Raw genomic sequence first — 12,620 nt, 5'->3', positions numbered from 1 at the left:
GTGGCTCGCAGCGGCTTTAAGATCCGGAAGCCAACACGAGCCCCCCAGCCTGGAGAAAGAGAACCATGGAGGGATTTAAAACCAGGTTCCATCTGGGATTTCTGACGCTTGCTAATAAGAAATAAATGCGTCTTATGCCCAGTCTGAGCTAGGCTCAAAGGCGCAATAAAGAGCGCAATTTACGCTGCGCTGCATTTCTGCCTTCCCCGCCCCCCCCCACACTCCCTGGCTGGTCCCCAGAAAACGAGAAAAGTTTTCTGCTGCACATGAACCAAATAAGCGACAAACTTCTGAACGCATTAAGTGACTCACACTGGAAGAGAGCACCGAGGATAAGCTCTTCATGCAAACCATGAAATAAGACCAGATGAAACAGGAGCTGTGCTGGCGAAGCCCAGCTTTGATTAGCGCGCTGAGCGCGGCGCCTTCCAAAGCGCGAACACACACCCTCACTCCGGCAGAACATCAAGCCGAGAGCAGGTCTTTTATGAGGCAGTGTTTATGACAGATAGGCTGAGCAAGCAAACGTCGGACTCAGGCGGACAGGCGAGCCCTTGGAAGGACCAGCGAAGGACGGCTTTGTATAACATTCATTCGGCTGAAATAATCACGCTGGCCCCCCCCCGCCTCTGATCGTATCAGCTTCACTGAGGGCTGCAGTGGACAGAGGGGAGTCTTGAAAAGGGAAACAATGTGATCTGTCTGATATTTCAAAACAGTGACGAATTCTTGTACTTCTGTACTTAGAAGAGTGAGAGGGTTTTCCAGCTACTGTGTGTGTGGGTGCCAAATGTCCCATCAATGGGCCAAAAACTTTTGGATTTTGACGTTGTGGGACCATTTTTTCATTTTATAAAAATCTGTGGCTGCAAAAAAAAAAAAAACTAAAAATGCCAAAAGTCTGCTTGGTTACTTATAGTAAAGGTTGGGGCTGGGTGGGGTCGTCGTGTTGGGTTAAGGTTATGCTGATAGAATTGAATCCCCACAAAGATATGAATACAAACGTGTGTGTCTGTGTGTGTGTGTGTGTGTGTGTGTGTGTGTGTGTATGTGTGTGAGTAAACTGCTAACTGCCAGACTGGTCAAAAGTGGAAGACTATTTAATTTGGGGAACTAGTAACAAACACACCCCCACCCCCCCTACACAAAACATGTCCCATCATTCCCCTGCTCCTGCCAGTTGCCACTCAAATTTTTGTGTTTCTGTGTTCGTTCTGCTCTCCCGTTTGAAGGCAACTCAAGTGAGACAGACGGCAGCCAAGACGTTCGCTCTCAGCGTTCAGGAATATCAACCTGCATGCTGAACAAAGTACCCCACACGTGCTAAATGCCGAACATGACAAAAATATCAAAACGAGAATCAAGAAACTGGGGGGAAAAAACTGAAAAGCAGGTAACATACACGAGGGAAATTTATAACTGGAGAAAAAGATTAGAGGATGGAAACAGAAGCAGTATAAATATTAATCTGTATGGCAAAGAGTGCAGTGCATAGCAGGAATCAGCAACCATGTGCCGGTTTGGGGGGGGGGGGGGGGCAGCAGCGGTCAGGATCGCAAATGGTAAGAGAGCTGCTCGGGGGGTGAACACGGCAATTCGGAAACCTGTCAAAACAGCCCTAAATCTGTTAGCTGATACCCCCACCGCCCCCCTGTGCGAATTTCTTCAGACGCAGCGCCTTGTGTGAGCGAGGAAGCACACCTGTGTCCCTCATCACGGCAGCAGCAGGTCGCCGCAGGACCCGAGACCCCAAAGCCTCCCCCTCCTCCCACGGCATCGCTGTGAATCGCTGCTCATTGTCATGCTAATGCTGCTTCAAAGAACCCCCCCCCCATTTAATATTTAGCAGGTCTTTTCTTTCCTCAAATCAGCACACATTTCTCCAGCCCCCCCCCCCCCCCATTTTTGTGGTCATTAGCCTCATTACACATGCAGGACATGTTTACACAGTGCCGAATCCCTCTTCTTCTACGATTTGAAACATACTGGACACGTTTGTTTTCCATCCCCGACTGGCAAATTATGTTGAAAATTATGCAAATATATACGCGGCGGTGCAGGGCGTCACACACACGCGTTAGAGGCAGAGTAAACACTGGGAATTCACTTTCCGGTGGATGAAAGGGCCAGTTGTTTTTGACCCCCCCCCCCCCCCCCCGGACCCACCTACTCCAGCCTGAGGTTCGAGTGCCCCTGCTACTGAATTCCATACTGAAGGGTAGCGAGAAAAGCAGCGTTTTTGTGACCCGCCGCTGACACAGAACGCCTTTTCAGAAGCTGAATCCATCAAAGGTAATTAATCCTTTTTGCACATTGGACACCGGCGCCTTTAACTGCCCAGGCCGCGATCCTCGGGCCAAAGACGGCCACATCCATCCCCAACCTCGGGGGGCCCTGGATCGCCGGCTCCGGAAGGTCGTCTTCGTCTCCTCACTGGCAAGTGTTTAGCACGTTTGGGATTCACCCCGCACTGTCGGGGGGGGCTCTTTGGCGGCGAGAGGCAGCCACAAGGGCCAAACAGACTAGTGGGTCGGACTCAACCGGGATCAACTCCAGCTCGTCCCGGATTCAATTTCCCACGGATCTCAGCGATGAGGGCGACGTGGTGGAGAACTTCAAACAAAAGTCTCAGCCTGCATCCTGGCCCAGCGGACCATAATGTAATGAGCCATTCTGCAACCCCGCCACCCTCCACGACATGGAAGATTCCGGCAGTGATTTAAAAAAAGCCTGTTATCCCTGGGTATGTGACACCACAAGCTGCGGCTTATTAACACCGACTGTTTTTATTTGAAAAGCGTTAAAAAAGCTACCTGCTAACAAGCGCCGGTCGGTTGCACATCCGGGGCTGACGAAGGTGCCACCCCCGCGACCCTCCCACAGAAGCCCACGGCTATGGAACCACTTCTGTTTGGTGCGAATCCCGACCTTCCCATAATGCCGAGCAGCATGCCGGGAGTCGGGCACTGGAGTTCACAGGAGGTGATCAGTATATAAACCTGACTCTGATTCTAACAGGAAGGGGTGTTTTAATCTCTAAATGAATCATTCAGCAGAAACGTAAAAGTCGCCACCTACAAAGGTGAAAGAAACAATACTTATTCTCCATCTCTTATCAAAGCGCAAACTTCCCCTGGCGACCGTATGCGTTTGTATGAAGGCGTATGTGCAGAGATAAGCAGGTGCCCACAGAGCTTCGGGCAGCTCTGGAATCACTGCGAGCGAACTGCTTGGGAAACATGCAGCAAAAGACACGTTTTCCTTGTGGACACAAAAGCAGAACATGCCTGAGGTGGACGAGGGACCACTGCTGGATCTCGGCCTGCATCCCGGTCAGAGGCAGACCTGCCTGCGGGAGGGGGGGCACTTGGCCAGGAGCACAGAGCACAGCGAGCAGGAGGGGGGCAGACCTGCCCTTATCCCTCTATTCAGAGCCACAAACTCCCCCACACAGACTCTGCAAACATTGCTGAGGGGGGGCAGCTAGGAAGTTTTCTTTAAAAAATAAAAAGGAACAATAAGACAGACTAACGGTCAGATACGCACCGGAAGGGTGGAAAATGCGGCTCATCATCATGTCTGCGGAGTCTCACATGCGGGACCAGAGCCCAGCCCCCCCTAAACACCCCGAAACTCTTCTGTCAGTCTCAGGCAGGGCGATCGCAGCGTGGAGCCAATTAAAAGCATTAAGGAAGCCCCCCTAACCCCCGGAAAGGAAGGCAGAGCAAAGAGGAGCTGGCGGGAGTCCTTACCTGAGGAGGGGAGCTGGGTGTGCACGGTCCCAGGTGCGAGAGAACGCCATGCGGCTCCGAGGGGTCGGTCACACAGGGGGCTCGTCTCTAACAGCAGCACGATGATTACCACTCCCCTTCAGCGATGCTGCCGACCAGACCAGCGATGGTGGGGGGGGGGGGAGAGAGAGAGAGAGAGAGAGAGAGAGAGAGTGTGTGTGAGAGAGAGAGAATTCAGAGCAGCTGCCAAGATTAATCCTGTCGTACGCTACCGCCCCCCCCCCCCCCGCACCAATGCAGTCCCCTGAAAGGCAGCGGGAGCCGTTGGGAGGCGTGGAGAAGGAGCCACTTCACAGAGGGAGGAGGGAGAGCGCAGTGCAAAGTGGCAGCAGCAGCCATGCACGGAGTCTGCAAGCGGGGTGGCCGACTAGAAGGGAAAAGCAGCAACTCCTCTCAGAAGGGGGGGGGGGGGGTGGCGGGGGTAGGTGACATACATATGGAACAAGAACAGGAACAATGCTGACAGGACAAGCTGACCAACAGCCCCCGAGCCAGCTGCTGGATCGAACTGTGGCTTTCTTGGGGAGAGGAAAGCAGGGAGCGGAGGCTTTGTTGGGGGGCAAGGAGGGGCCTGGGCAGGGGTGGGGGCGCCGTACCCCAACAGTGGTGGCCCGCCTCCAGCGCCTGCCTGGATGAGTCCAAAAACGCAGCAGGCACAGTGAAGGAATTCCAGTTTGTTTTTAATTGTCAGGGAATCTCCCTGCTGCTGATTGGCCAGCTGGGAGCCCCGCCCACCTCTGAATCCATTTAAAATAAACACACTAACCAGACGATGATCCACTAAACCGCACAATGTGGAAAGCAGAAAGCGGAGCGGTGCTGACATGGAAAGCAGAAAAACGCCTCTGTCACAGCGCTGACGGTGTGACACACGTCCCAGGGTCTGGCTGTAGGACCATGGCCTCCCGAGACAGGGGCCTCTTCACATTCTAACATCAAAAACTTTATCTTTAAACACAAGCAGAGAGACACTGAGGAAAACAAAGGGAGATGCTAACAACGGCAGGCTACAGAGACCCCCCTCCCCGCCCCCCCGGGATAACAGGCAGCCTCACTTCAAAGAGCGGCCTGCTGGCCAAAAGCACCCCCATCTACAGCCCCCTTCACTTGCATGCCTTTTACCCACAATGCCCTGCATGTGTTTCAGCATCACTAACCTCCCCGCTGCTGGACTCTCTAATTAGGGTATAACAGGGGGCGCTAGAGATACAATTGTAAGGCAGTGGGGGTGACTCCTCACTCCCCCTTGTCACTCTCCTCCACCCAGAGGGTAGACTTTGGAATAAAAGGCACAGACTTTCCTTTTTTGTGGAAACAAGGTGCCCATCCCCCAACCTGCCCCAACGAGGACTTTTAGAAGCTCTCCAAAGAAAGTGGTAATGAGCGAACGTCCACTGGGGGCTCCACCGGGGTCTGGAGAGAGAAGCTGCTGGGTGGAGGAGACAGCGTGCATGTGTGTGTGTGTGTATGTGTGTGTGTCAGAGAGAGAGAGAGCATGTGAGCGTGATGGAGCTGAGATGGCGCCCCCTGTGTTTGATGGAGAGAACAGAGACTAGATAAACAGCTATAGACTCCCAGCTGGGCCAAACCCCTCATACCTCTCACTCTTCAGGTGATGCAGGGCAGGGGCCGCCCCCCCCCAACCCCCCTCACTGCCTGTACCTGTGGGTCAGGATACTTTTGTGCTCTTTATTAGTGTTGTCAGTAAACAGGCAGGCGAGCCCCATAATTCCAGCCCTGCCGATTCATCCAGATGGGCGTTTAACGTTACCTTGGTTTTTCAAAAAAAGCACCATTCCTCATTGCTTTTGCCCCCCCGCACACACACACACCCCAGGGCACTGCTGTTCGACCAAGAGCAGAGCGATTCATTATTCGTTATGACTTTGGTGGTGGGGGTGAGTTTTTTTACACAAAAATATGCATTTTCTCACGTGTGCTTTTCATGTGAAACTTCAAACGAAACCAAAAAGCTGAAACGCCAAGAAACAGAACAAGTGTGCATCTCCCTCCGAAAGCGTAAGAAAACACAGCTCTCTCTCCCCCCCCCCCACCCACGCACCCACGGTGATGGGGGTCAACAAGCAGGAGCACTAATAAAACAGATGGATAAAGTATTAGCTGCCATTGCCGACGGCAGACGCTGGGGCCACTCAGAGCACCGTGGGACCGTGAGTCTCGTGCAGGACTGGTTTTGTCGTTTGCGGCTACGTTCTCGAGGGGGGGGGGATACTGAGCGTGTAGCTGAAACACGACTCCCTGCACCCATAACCCCATTCCTGGAGCCCCACGAACCAGAACGCCCTCACCCCTGACAAAGGGGTTAATTTTGCCATTCAGTGCCAAAGCTCCCCCCCCCCCGCTTTTGTTTTTTTTTGTACTAAGTACTGTGAGACTTACCCCCCCCCCCCCCCCACTGTCAGGCCCCATCAATGTTCTCACCCCTGTGTGTTGGGGAAGGCTGCACCGTTAGGCACTCCTTGCCCCCACTGCTCTTGCCTCACATCCCAGGCTGCATGCCCACCCCCCCCCCCCCCCCCCCCCCAGAAAGCACCGCAGGGGTGTGCTGATCCATAGATTTACTAGCAGTCCTTAATTTAATTCTGTTCAGATACCAGGCCTCCAGAACTTGGGGGGGGGGGGGAGTCACAAAATCACTCTGTGATGACACATGAACATATTTTGCTTACCCCTTATATACAACGCTATTTCCCTGGGGGGTAGCAACCTACCAGTGCAGCAGAGCCATCTGCAGTGCCTGCGAACATCACACTTTGGAGGGGGCATGGTGTGAGGTTTGTAACACACTCTCTGGTCCGTTCTGGATGGTTCCACAGCTCAGAGTCCGGACCCGCAGTGAAGCATGGGGAGTTTCGGGGGGGTGGGGGAAGGGCTATAAGACCAGGCTCCTCATTTTGCACAGCCTTCAAAGTTCACGGGGAGACAGATATGTTCCTCACACCTGCCTGGGCAAAGGATTATGGGTAGGCTGTTTGTACTCCAACCAGGAGAGGATGAAAGGACGGATAAAATAAGTAAAACAGAAGCATGACTTCAAAATGAAATCTGTCTCTCTGACGTTATTTTTCTGAGGGTTATTTCGGGGATAGAAACATGATGCTCGAGTCCCAAGGACAAACGCTGTCATGGTGAGCAGAAGCAGGCGCCTGACAGCCATCACGCCAACATGTCCGGGTTCCATCAGAACCGTGAGAGACGTGTGCTCGACAGCCGTTAGTGTGCGGCGCCTCTGAGTGACATCGTGGTCACCGGCAACGTGGTCCATCATTTGAGGAAGAGTCACATGATACCTGCCACGGAGTCCATGGCCCTGGGGGTTATGGGACTCGCTCAAGAGCCCACGGACATGTGACTGTTCTGCCGAGGCTGGGCTCAAACCAGCAACCTTCTGATCACAGGCACAGAGCCTTAGCCCTCTAAGCCTCTCACCACCTGTTACAAAGAGCGCCCTGTAGCATCACCACGGTTAACGAAATTGTCTTTAAAGACGCTCTGGGTCCCGCAGATGCACTTCGGCTGATTTACTTTCACAACCGATGCAGCCATTTGATATTTCTTGGCTTTTTTTGCTCATTTTCTCTCTCCACTCATGAAGATGTTAGACGGGTGTTTTTATTGTGCGTCTGTTAGAGCCATTAAATTAGGCAGAATAACAGAGCACATTACTACCGCTCCCCCCACCCAAATGCGGCAGGATGAGGAATACACTGGGGGAACTTACCACGGAATAAAACACAACAGCAAGCCTCAGCAGCCAGCCCAACGCCCCCTCCCGCAAAACACACCCCCACCGGGGTGACCTTAGCCATGACGCCATCCACTGGCCTGTAAACACAGATGCTCGCTGAGCGAAGCACGTTCACGTTGGGTGAGAGAAAAGCAGCAAAACATAGACTGACTTTTGGAGCGGGAGGGGCATGTCGGGGGGGGGTGTGTATTCACCACGTTTAAAAATGCGTTTAAATGCAGCTCTCAGACACCATTGCATTACAGACCCATGAATCAAGCTGTTCGGCGGCAGAGAACAGGCATTTAAAACGATAAGCAATTTATCCTACTCTCTCTTAAGAGTTCATTTCTTCATTATGCATCTGTTATACGCTCTTTCTCAGGGAGACCAGCCCCCATCTCGCCTCTGATGGTGTAGTTTGTACCCTGCTGTACTGTTTCGGCTGCGGGTTCTTTCCCAGATGTTTGTTTACAGCTGTGTATTAACGGGCTGGACCCTATGACCTACTGGTGCGTGAGAGAGAACGAATCAAACCAGCTGATACAAACCGAGTCCTACTGCAATCTCTTAACTACCAATAATGACCTAGACCAGTCAAACCAACACGCCTTCCATCCAATCTACAGCAATCAGCCCAGCAGGTCGAAAGTAGAACACTAGTTTAATTAGGCAGAAAATCTTCATGGCTGACATTTCTAAAACGGCTTGTGTGTCTATTTTTATGCTCCCAAATGATGGTTTAACACTTAACTGATGTTTATCGATGCATTCAGCAATTACATTGTTGCAGTGAGGCGTGGCGTTCAAAAAATAAAAAAGGCCGAATGTGAATGTGACTGTACCCTTAGACTGTACCCTTACACTCAAAGCAGCCCAAACGCGGCCTGTGATGCACATAAACACTCGGATGTATTTGCCATGCACCAACCATGTTTTCCTGAGGACTGAGCGATTGCTTGGTTACGGCTGGGGGTGGTGACCCCACAGGTCTGATAAAGGTCACCGAGACCCCAGTTGGGGGGGGGGGGGGGGAATGTCTTCATCATGAGGGTGCAGGGGGTTAATGATGTAACGACGCAAGGGTCTGTAATGACCAGCAGTGCGAGGCAGCTGGCTGTCAATGGCAACCGCATCTCAACGGTCGCTGGGCCAATTCAGATGCTAATGATACTGCAGCTTCGCAGTCACGTGGACCAGGGAGGGTGGTCAGCATTGGGGGGAAGGGGATCCAGGAGCTCCAAAGCATCATCAAAACCAGCACTGTGGTCCGAACTCTGCACCCTGCAGTTAACTGACCCGTACGTCCAGTTCGTACCTCTTTCCGAGAACGGGAAATCCTGGGGGCCTCAGGGCCAGGATGAAAGGGGCCACGGCAGAGATGAGGCATGAAAGCAGAGCCTGCAGCGCGCCGAACCTGGAATGGCGCCGTCTCTGCATGGCCGCTTGCAACAGCGGCCAAACCGCACCATAAAAACGGCCGGTAAGGACCGCGAGCCAAACACGCCTCGCCGTGCCTTTGCCCCCTCCGGGCTGCCGCCGCATGCATGTTCATTTAACAGCGGGGGCGGTTTTATTATTATTTTTTATTTAAAGATGTATTAAAAAGCAGGAAGCATACTGGGTTATTTGGATGGACTTGTGCTTTTCCACTGAGCTATATTCCCTCCAAAGAATTCCCCGCTCTTCCAGGGGGGCAGAAACATTTGTAAGGCAATTAAAAAAAAAACAATTTCACAGAAATACTCTTCCTATATATAATGTTTATAAACAAGAACAGGAGAGCTGGGAAAGGGGGGGCCAGCATCGCCCTGGTGACTGGCGCGAGGTAACCGGCTCTCTAAGCCATATAAATGGCCATTTATGGGGGCCGTAAAGTAGAGCTTCTCATTTACTGTAAGTATTTCAGTCTGAAGACAATCAGCCTATCACCAAAGGAAAAGGAGCCTGTCTTTTCAGCTGATCAATAAATATCCAGATAACCCCCCCCACACACACACACACACCATCCCACGGGAGCCCCGCCCACCCACCCACTCTAGGATAAGACGAAACCCCGAAACCAATGCGCTGGGCAAAAGGACAAGGGCGAGGACAAGGACACGCCAGAGTTTTCATTACCACTCATTAAAAATAGATCTGTGGCATCCTGGGATACCTCTATTCACAGCCAATGGGGTGGTGAGGGGGTGGGGCTCCTGAAGGCTTAATTAGCTGTGAGGGCATCACGGTGGCTATAAAACGTACATTATCTTTATCAGATAATCTCAGCCAATTTGCTGTAGCTCATATCTCTAATTATAGGGTCTCACTGGCTCTTTTTTGTGGCACTACACATGTGCATGTGCAGTCCTGTGTATATAATCGCACGTCTGCCCGCCTATTTTACGTGGATCAGTACACACGGAGGAGCCCCTCCCTCTTCCTCATTTTGCAGGTCACCCTCAAAGTGCCACAAGAGGATGACTGATCGTCATGGTGATGCCTGTGAGTGATTCCTCCACATTCAGGCGTCCTGCTAACAAGATACCAGAGTAACAGCCTCTGTGTCCTTTAACCCAGTTGCATGGGGGGGGGGGGGGCGGAGAGAGACACAGTGTGGAGACGCGGGCAGTGGGAGGGGCTGACCGCAGTCTGCACACACCTGACCTCATCAAATCGCCTTCCTGTCACCTCACCCCTCCTCCCCCACACAGCCTAAGCACACCTATAAGAGACACACTGGTTTGGAAAAGCAGAAGCCGCCGTCCGTCATCAGTAGGAGGCCCGCAGTGTTTCAGTGCCACTCGCGGCGAAGCACAGCGACAGACGCTAGTGGCAAACTCACTTCCTGCTTATTCTGCTTATTATTTTTATGGACCCAGAATAAACACGACGAAATAAAATTAAACGCATCCATCTGCCACTTTTATCATCATCGCTTCCTTCCGAAAAGAACAGGACCCACAGACAGGAGCAAACAGCAGATCCTAAAGGGTTAAAGGAGGGAGGAGTCATGGCCCCACAGCTGTTTGTGAAGTTAGTCCACACCGGGGTGCCCCCAGGCTCAGACGAGGACCTTCTGGAAGTCCCATTCAGAAACACTCATAAAATGCAGCGTCCCCACTGCGCATAGAGGCCTTTCTGCGTGAAAAGAAAATGTTTTCCTAAGTAAATCTGCCGTAAGAAGCAGGGGAACCCGCTCCCGCGGCTCTGCCGATTAACCGGGGTCTCGCAGTTTGAGGTTAGCGTTAATTCCAGATAAAATACGATACGGGATTGTTCACCCAACACTCCTCTCAGATTATCTCACAACCAAAAAGAAAAAGACTTCTGATGCCATTTTTCAGACACTCGTTTGGCAAAAAAATGCAATGCTTTGCATTTAAGAGGCTGGGAAACTTAAAGAAAAAGAGTGAGTGAGCGGAGCAGCTCTGGCGTTTAGCGCTGTGGGCGTTGGGCGGCCGCGAGAAGCGTCAGCCGCTCTGACAGGTAACGCCAAGGAATTGAAATGCGTCGGCTTCCCAGACGCACACCAGGCGCGAACCCGCCGCTCATCGCCGGATAATTGCGAGGACACACCTGGATGGAAATTTTACTACACAGTAAAACAGCGTCTTCCCCTCAAGCGGGAAGATGCTGAACGGTTAAGGCCTCATCATGCAGGCAGCCCTTAAGACCACGGTGAGATAAAAACCTATAGAAAGTGGGGACACTGTCCAGAGGCCGAAACATGGGTCAACATATCGGCACAGGCTGATGTTTGCTAAAAATCAAGATGTCACTCCCATCCTATGTGTCAGTCTAGGCAAATATTTAGACCTTAGTCAATATTCGAAGTTAACAGCAGCAGAGTTAAACACATACATACAAAAGTGATGGAGAAGATCTCATTGGACAATCAGTCATTTCCCGTAGTGAAGGACGAGGGATTTTCATCGGCTCATTCGCCACTTAGAGCTTCGCTACAGTCTCCCAAGTCGGTGCTGCTTTGCTGACGTCTCACTGCCTGCCACTGACACACATTCATGGGGTATTAAGAATGAATAACGGCAGCTTCACTGCAGATTTCCTGACCTCAGAGGTTAGCCGGTTATTGGTAATATTAGACAAAAATATATCAGTTACCAGTATCAGCCAAAATTTCCACAATGGTTCACCACTATGTCCCCCATATTGACTTTGAGGTCATGTTTTGAAAACACAAATACTAGGCTCACCAACAGTACCCCTCCCCCCCCCCCTCCCCCCAATACCATGTGTTACCCCGATCTGCACGACACCCATGTCACCAAATGCCCTTTCTATCGCCATCACTGGGGTGCGGGGCAACACTGCCTTCGGGTGACATTCAGTAATGAGCTCTCTAAATACCAAACCGGTTACAGGCCATTAATACAGCCATTCTCACACCCAGACCCACACCCCTCCTCCACATCCCCTCCCTCCATCACAGACAAACGGCCTCTTCTCACAAGTTGCCTTTGAGCAGGCAAGGAGCCACGGGGCTGGAATGAAAGACGCGTTGGGGGGGGGGGGGTTGCCGCGGTATACGCACCCATGTCACACCGGTCACATAAGATGCCGAGAAGTGATTCTGAAGGCCTTTAGGAGGTGTGAGGGTGTGGATCTTGTGGAAGATGAGCAACACCTGGAACCTGAAAGTCTGGACCAGCACATTGTTGGTTCAAATCCCAAACTTCATTATTACATTTAATATAATACATCCAGAGTGAAAAAGTCCAGGGCTAATCTGGCTGTAAAAAAAGAGGCAGAGATCTAATGATGGAAGGGTTTAATAATCGGCAGGTGGAGGTAAAGCTAACACTGGCAGAAGCAACACTCCTGGGCACGGAGCAACACGGCAGCTCCGCGGGAACAGGAAATGAGATCATCAGGCGGACCGCCCACACCAAGTGTCCCAAAACCACACCACGGAGACGCTCCGGCACCCTCCAGGGGAAACAGGAGTCTGTAGCGGAACCTGGAACCGTGAACCCACCGCTTTCCAACTAGGCTTCAAGAGCACAGCTGGGGGCACTCTTCTCCGATTGGTTACTCTTTAGGTTCCCATCCGTTAACCTGGGCAGTCACAGCGTGTA

The 12,620-nt window shown here is 52.0% G+C and overlaps 1 protein-coding gene across 5 annotated transcripts in view; it reads right to left on the bottom strand.

Moving 5' to 3' along the window:
* The window catches only part of fat3a (FAT atypical cadherin 3a), a 128,092-nt gene that overhangs the window by 103,850 nt on the left and 11,622 nt on the right, over nt 1-12,620 (bottom strand). For all 5 annotated transcript variants that reach the window (XM_048980208.1, XM_048980209.1, XM_048980211.1 and 2 more), the window contains exon 2: nt 3,753-3,879. The gene's annotated coding sequence lies outside the window, so the exon portion shown is untranslated. The remainder of the gene's footprint in view (nt 1-3,752; nt 3,880-12,620) is intronic.

The sequence above is a fragment of the Brienomyrus brachyistius genome, chromosome 17, assembly GCF_023856365.1.
Source record: "Brienomyrus brachyistius isolate T26 chromosome 17, BBRACH_0.4, whole genome shotgun sequence".
NCBI classification, from domain to species: domain Eukaryota; kingdom Metazoa; phylum Chordata; class Actinopteri; order Osteoglossiformes; family Mormyridae; genus Brienomyrus; species Brienomyrus brachyistius.
This window is presented reverse-complemented; position numbering and strand designations above follow the sequence as displayed.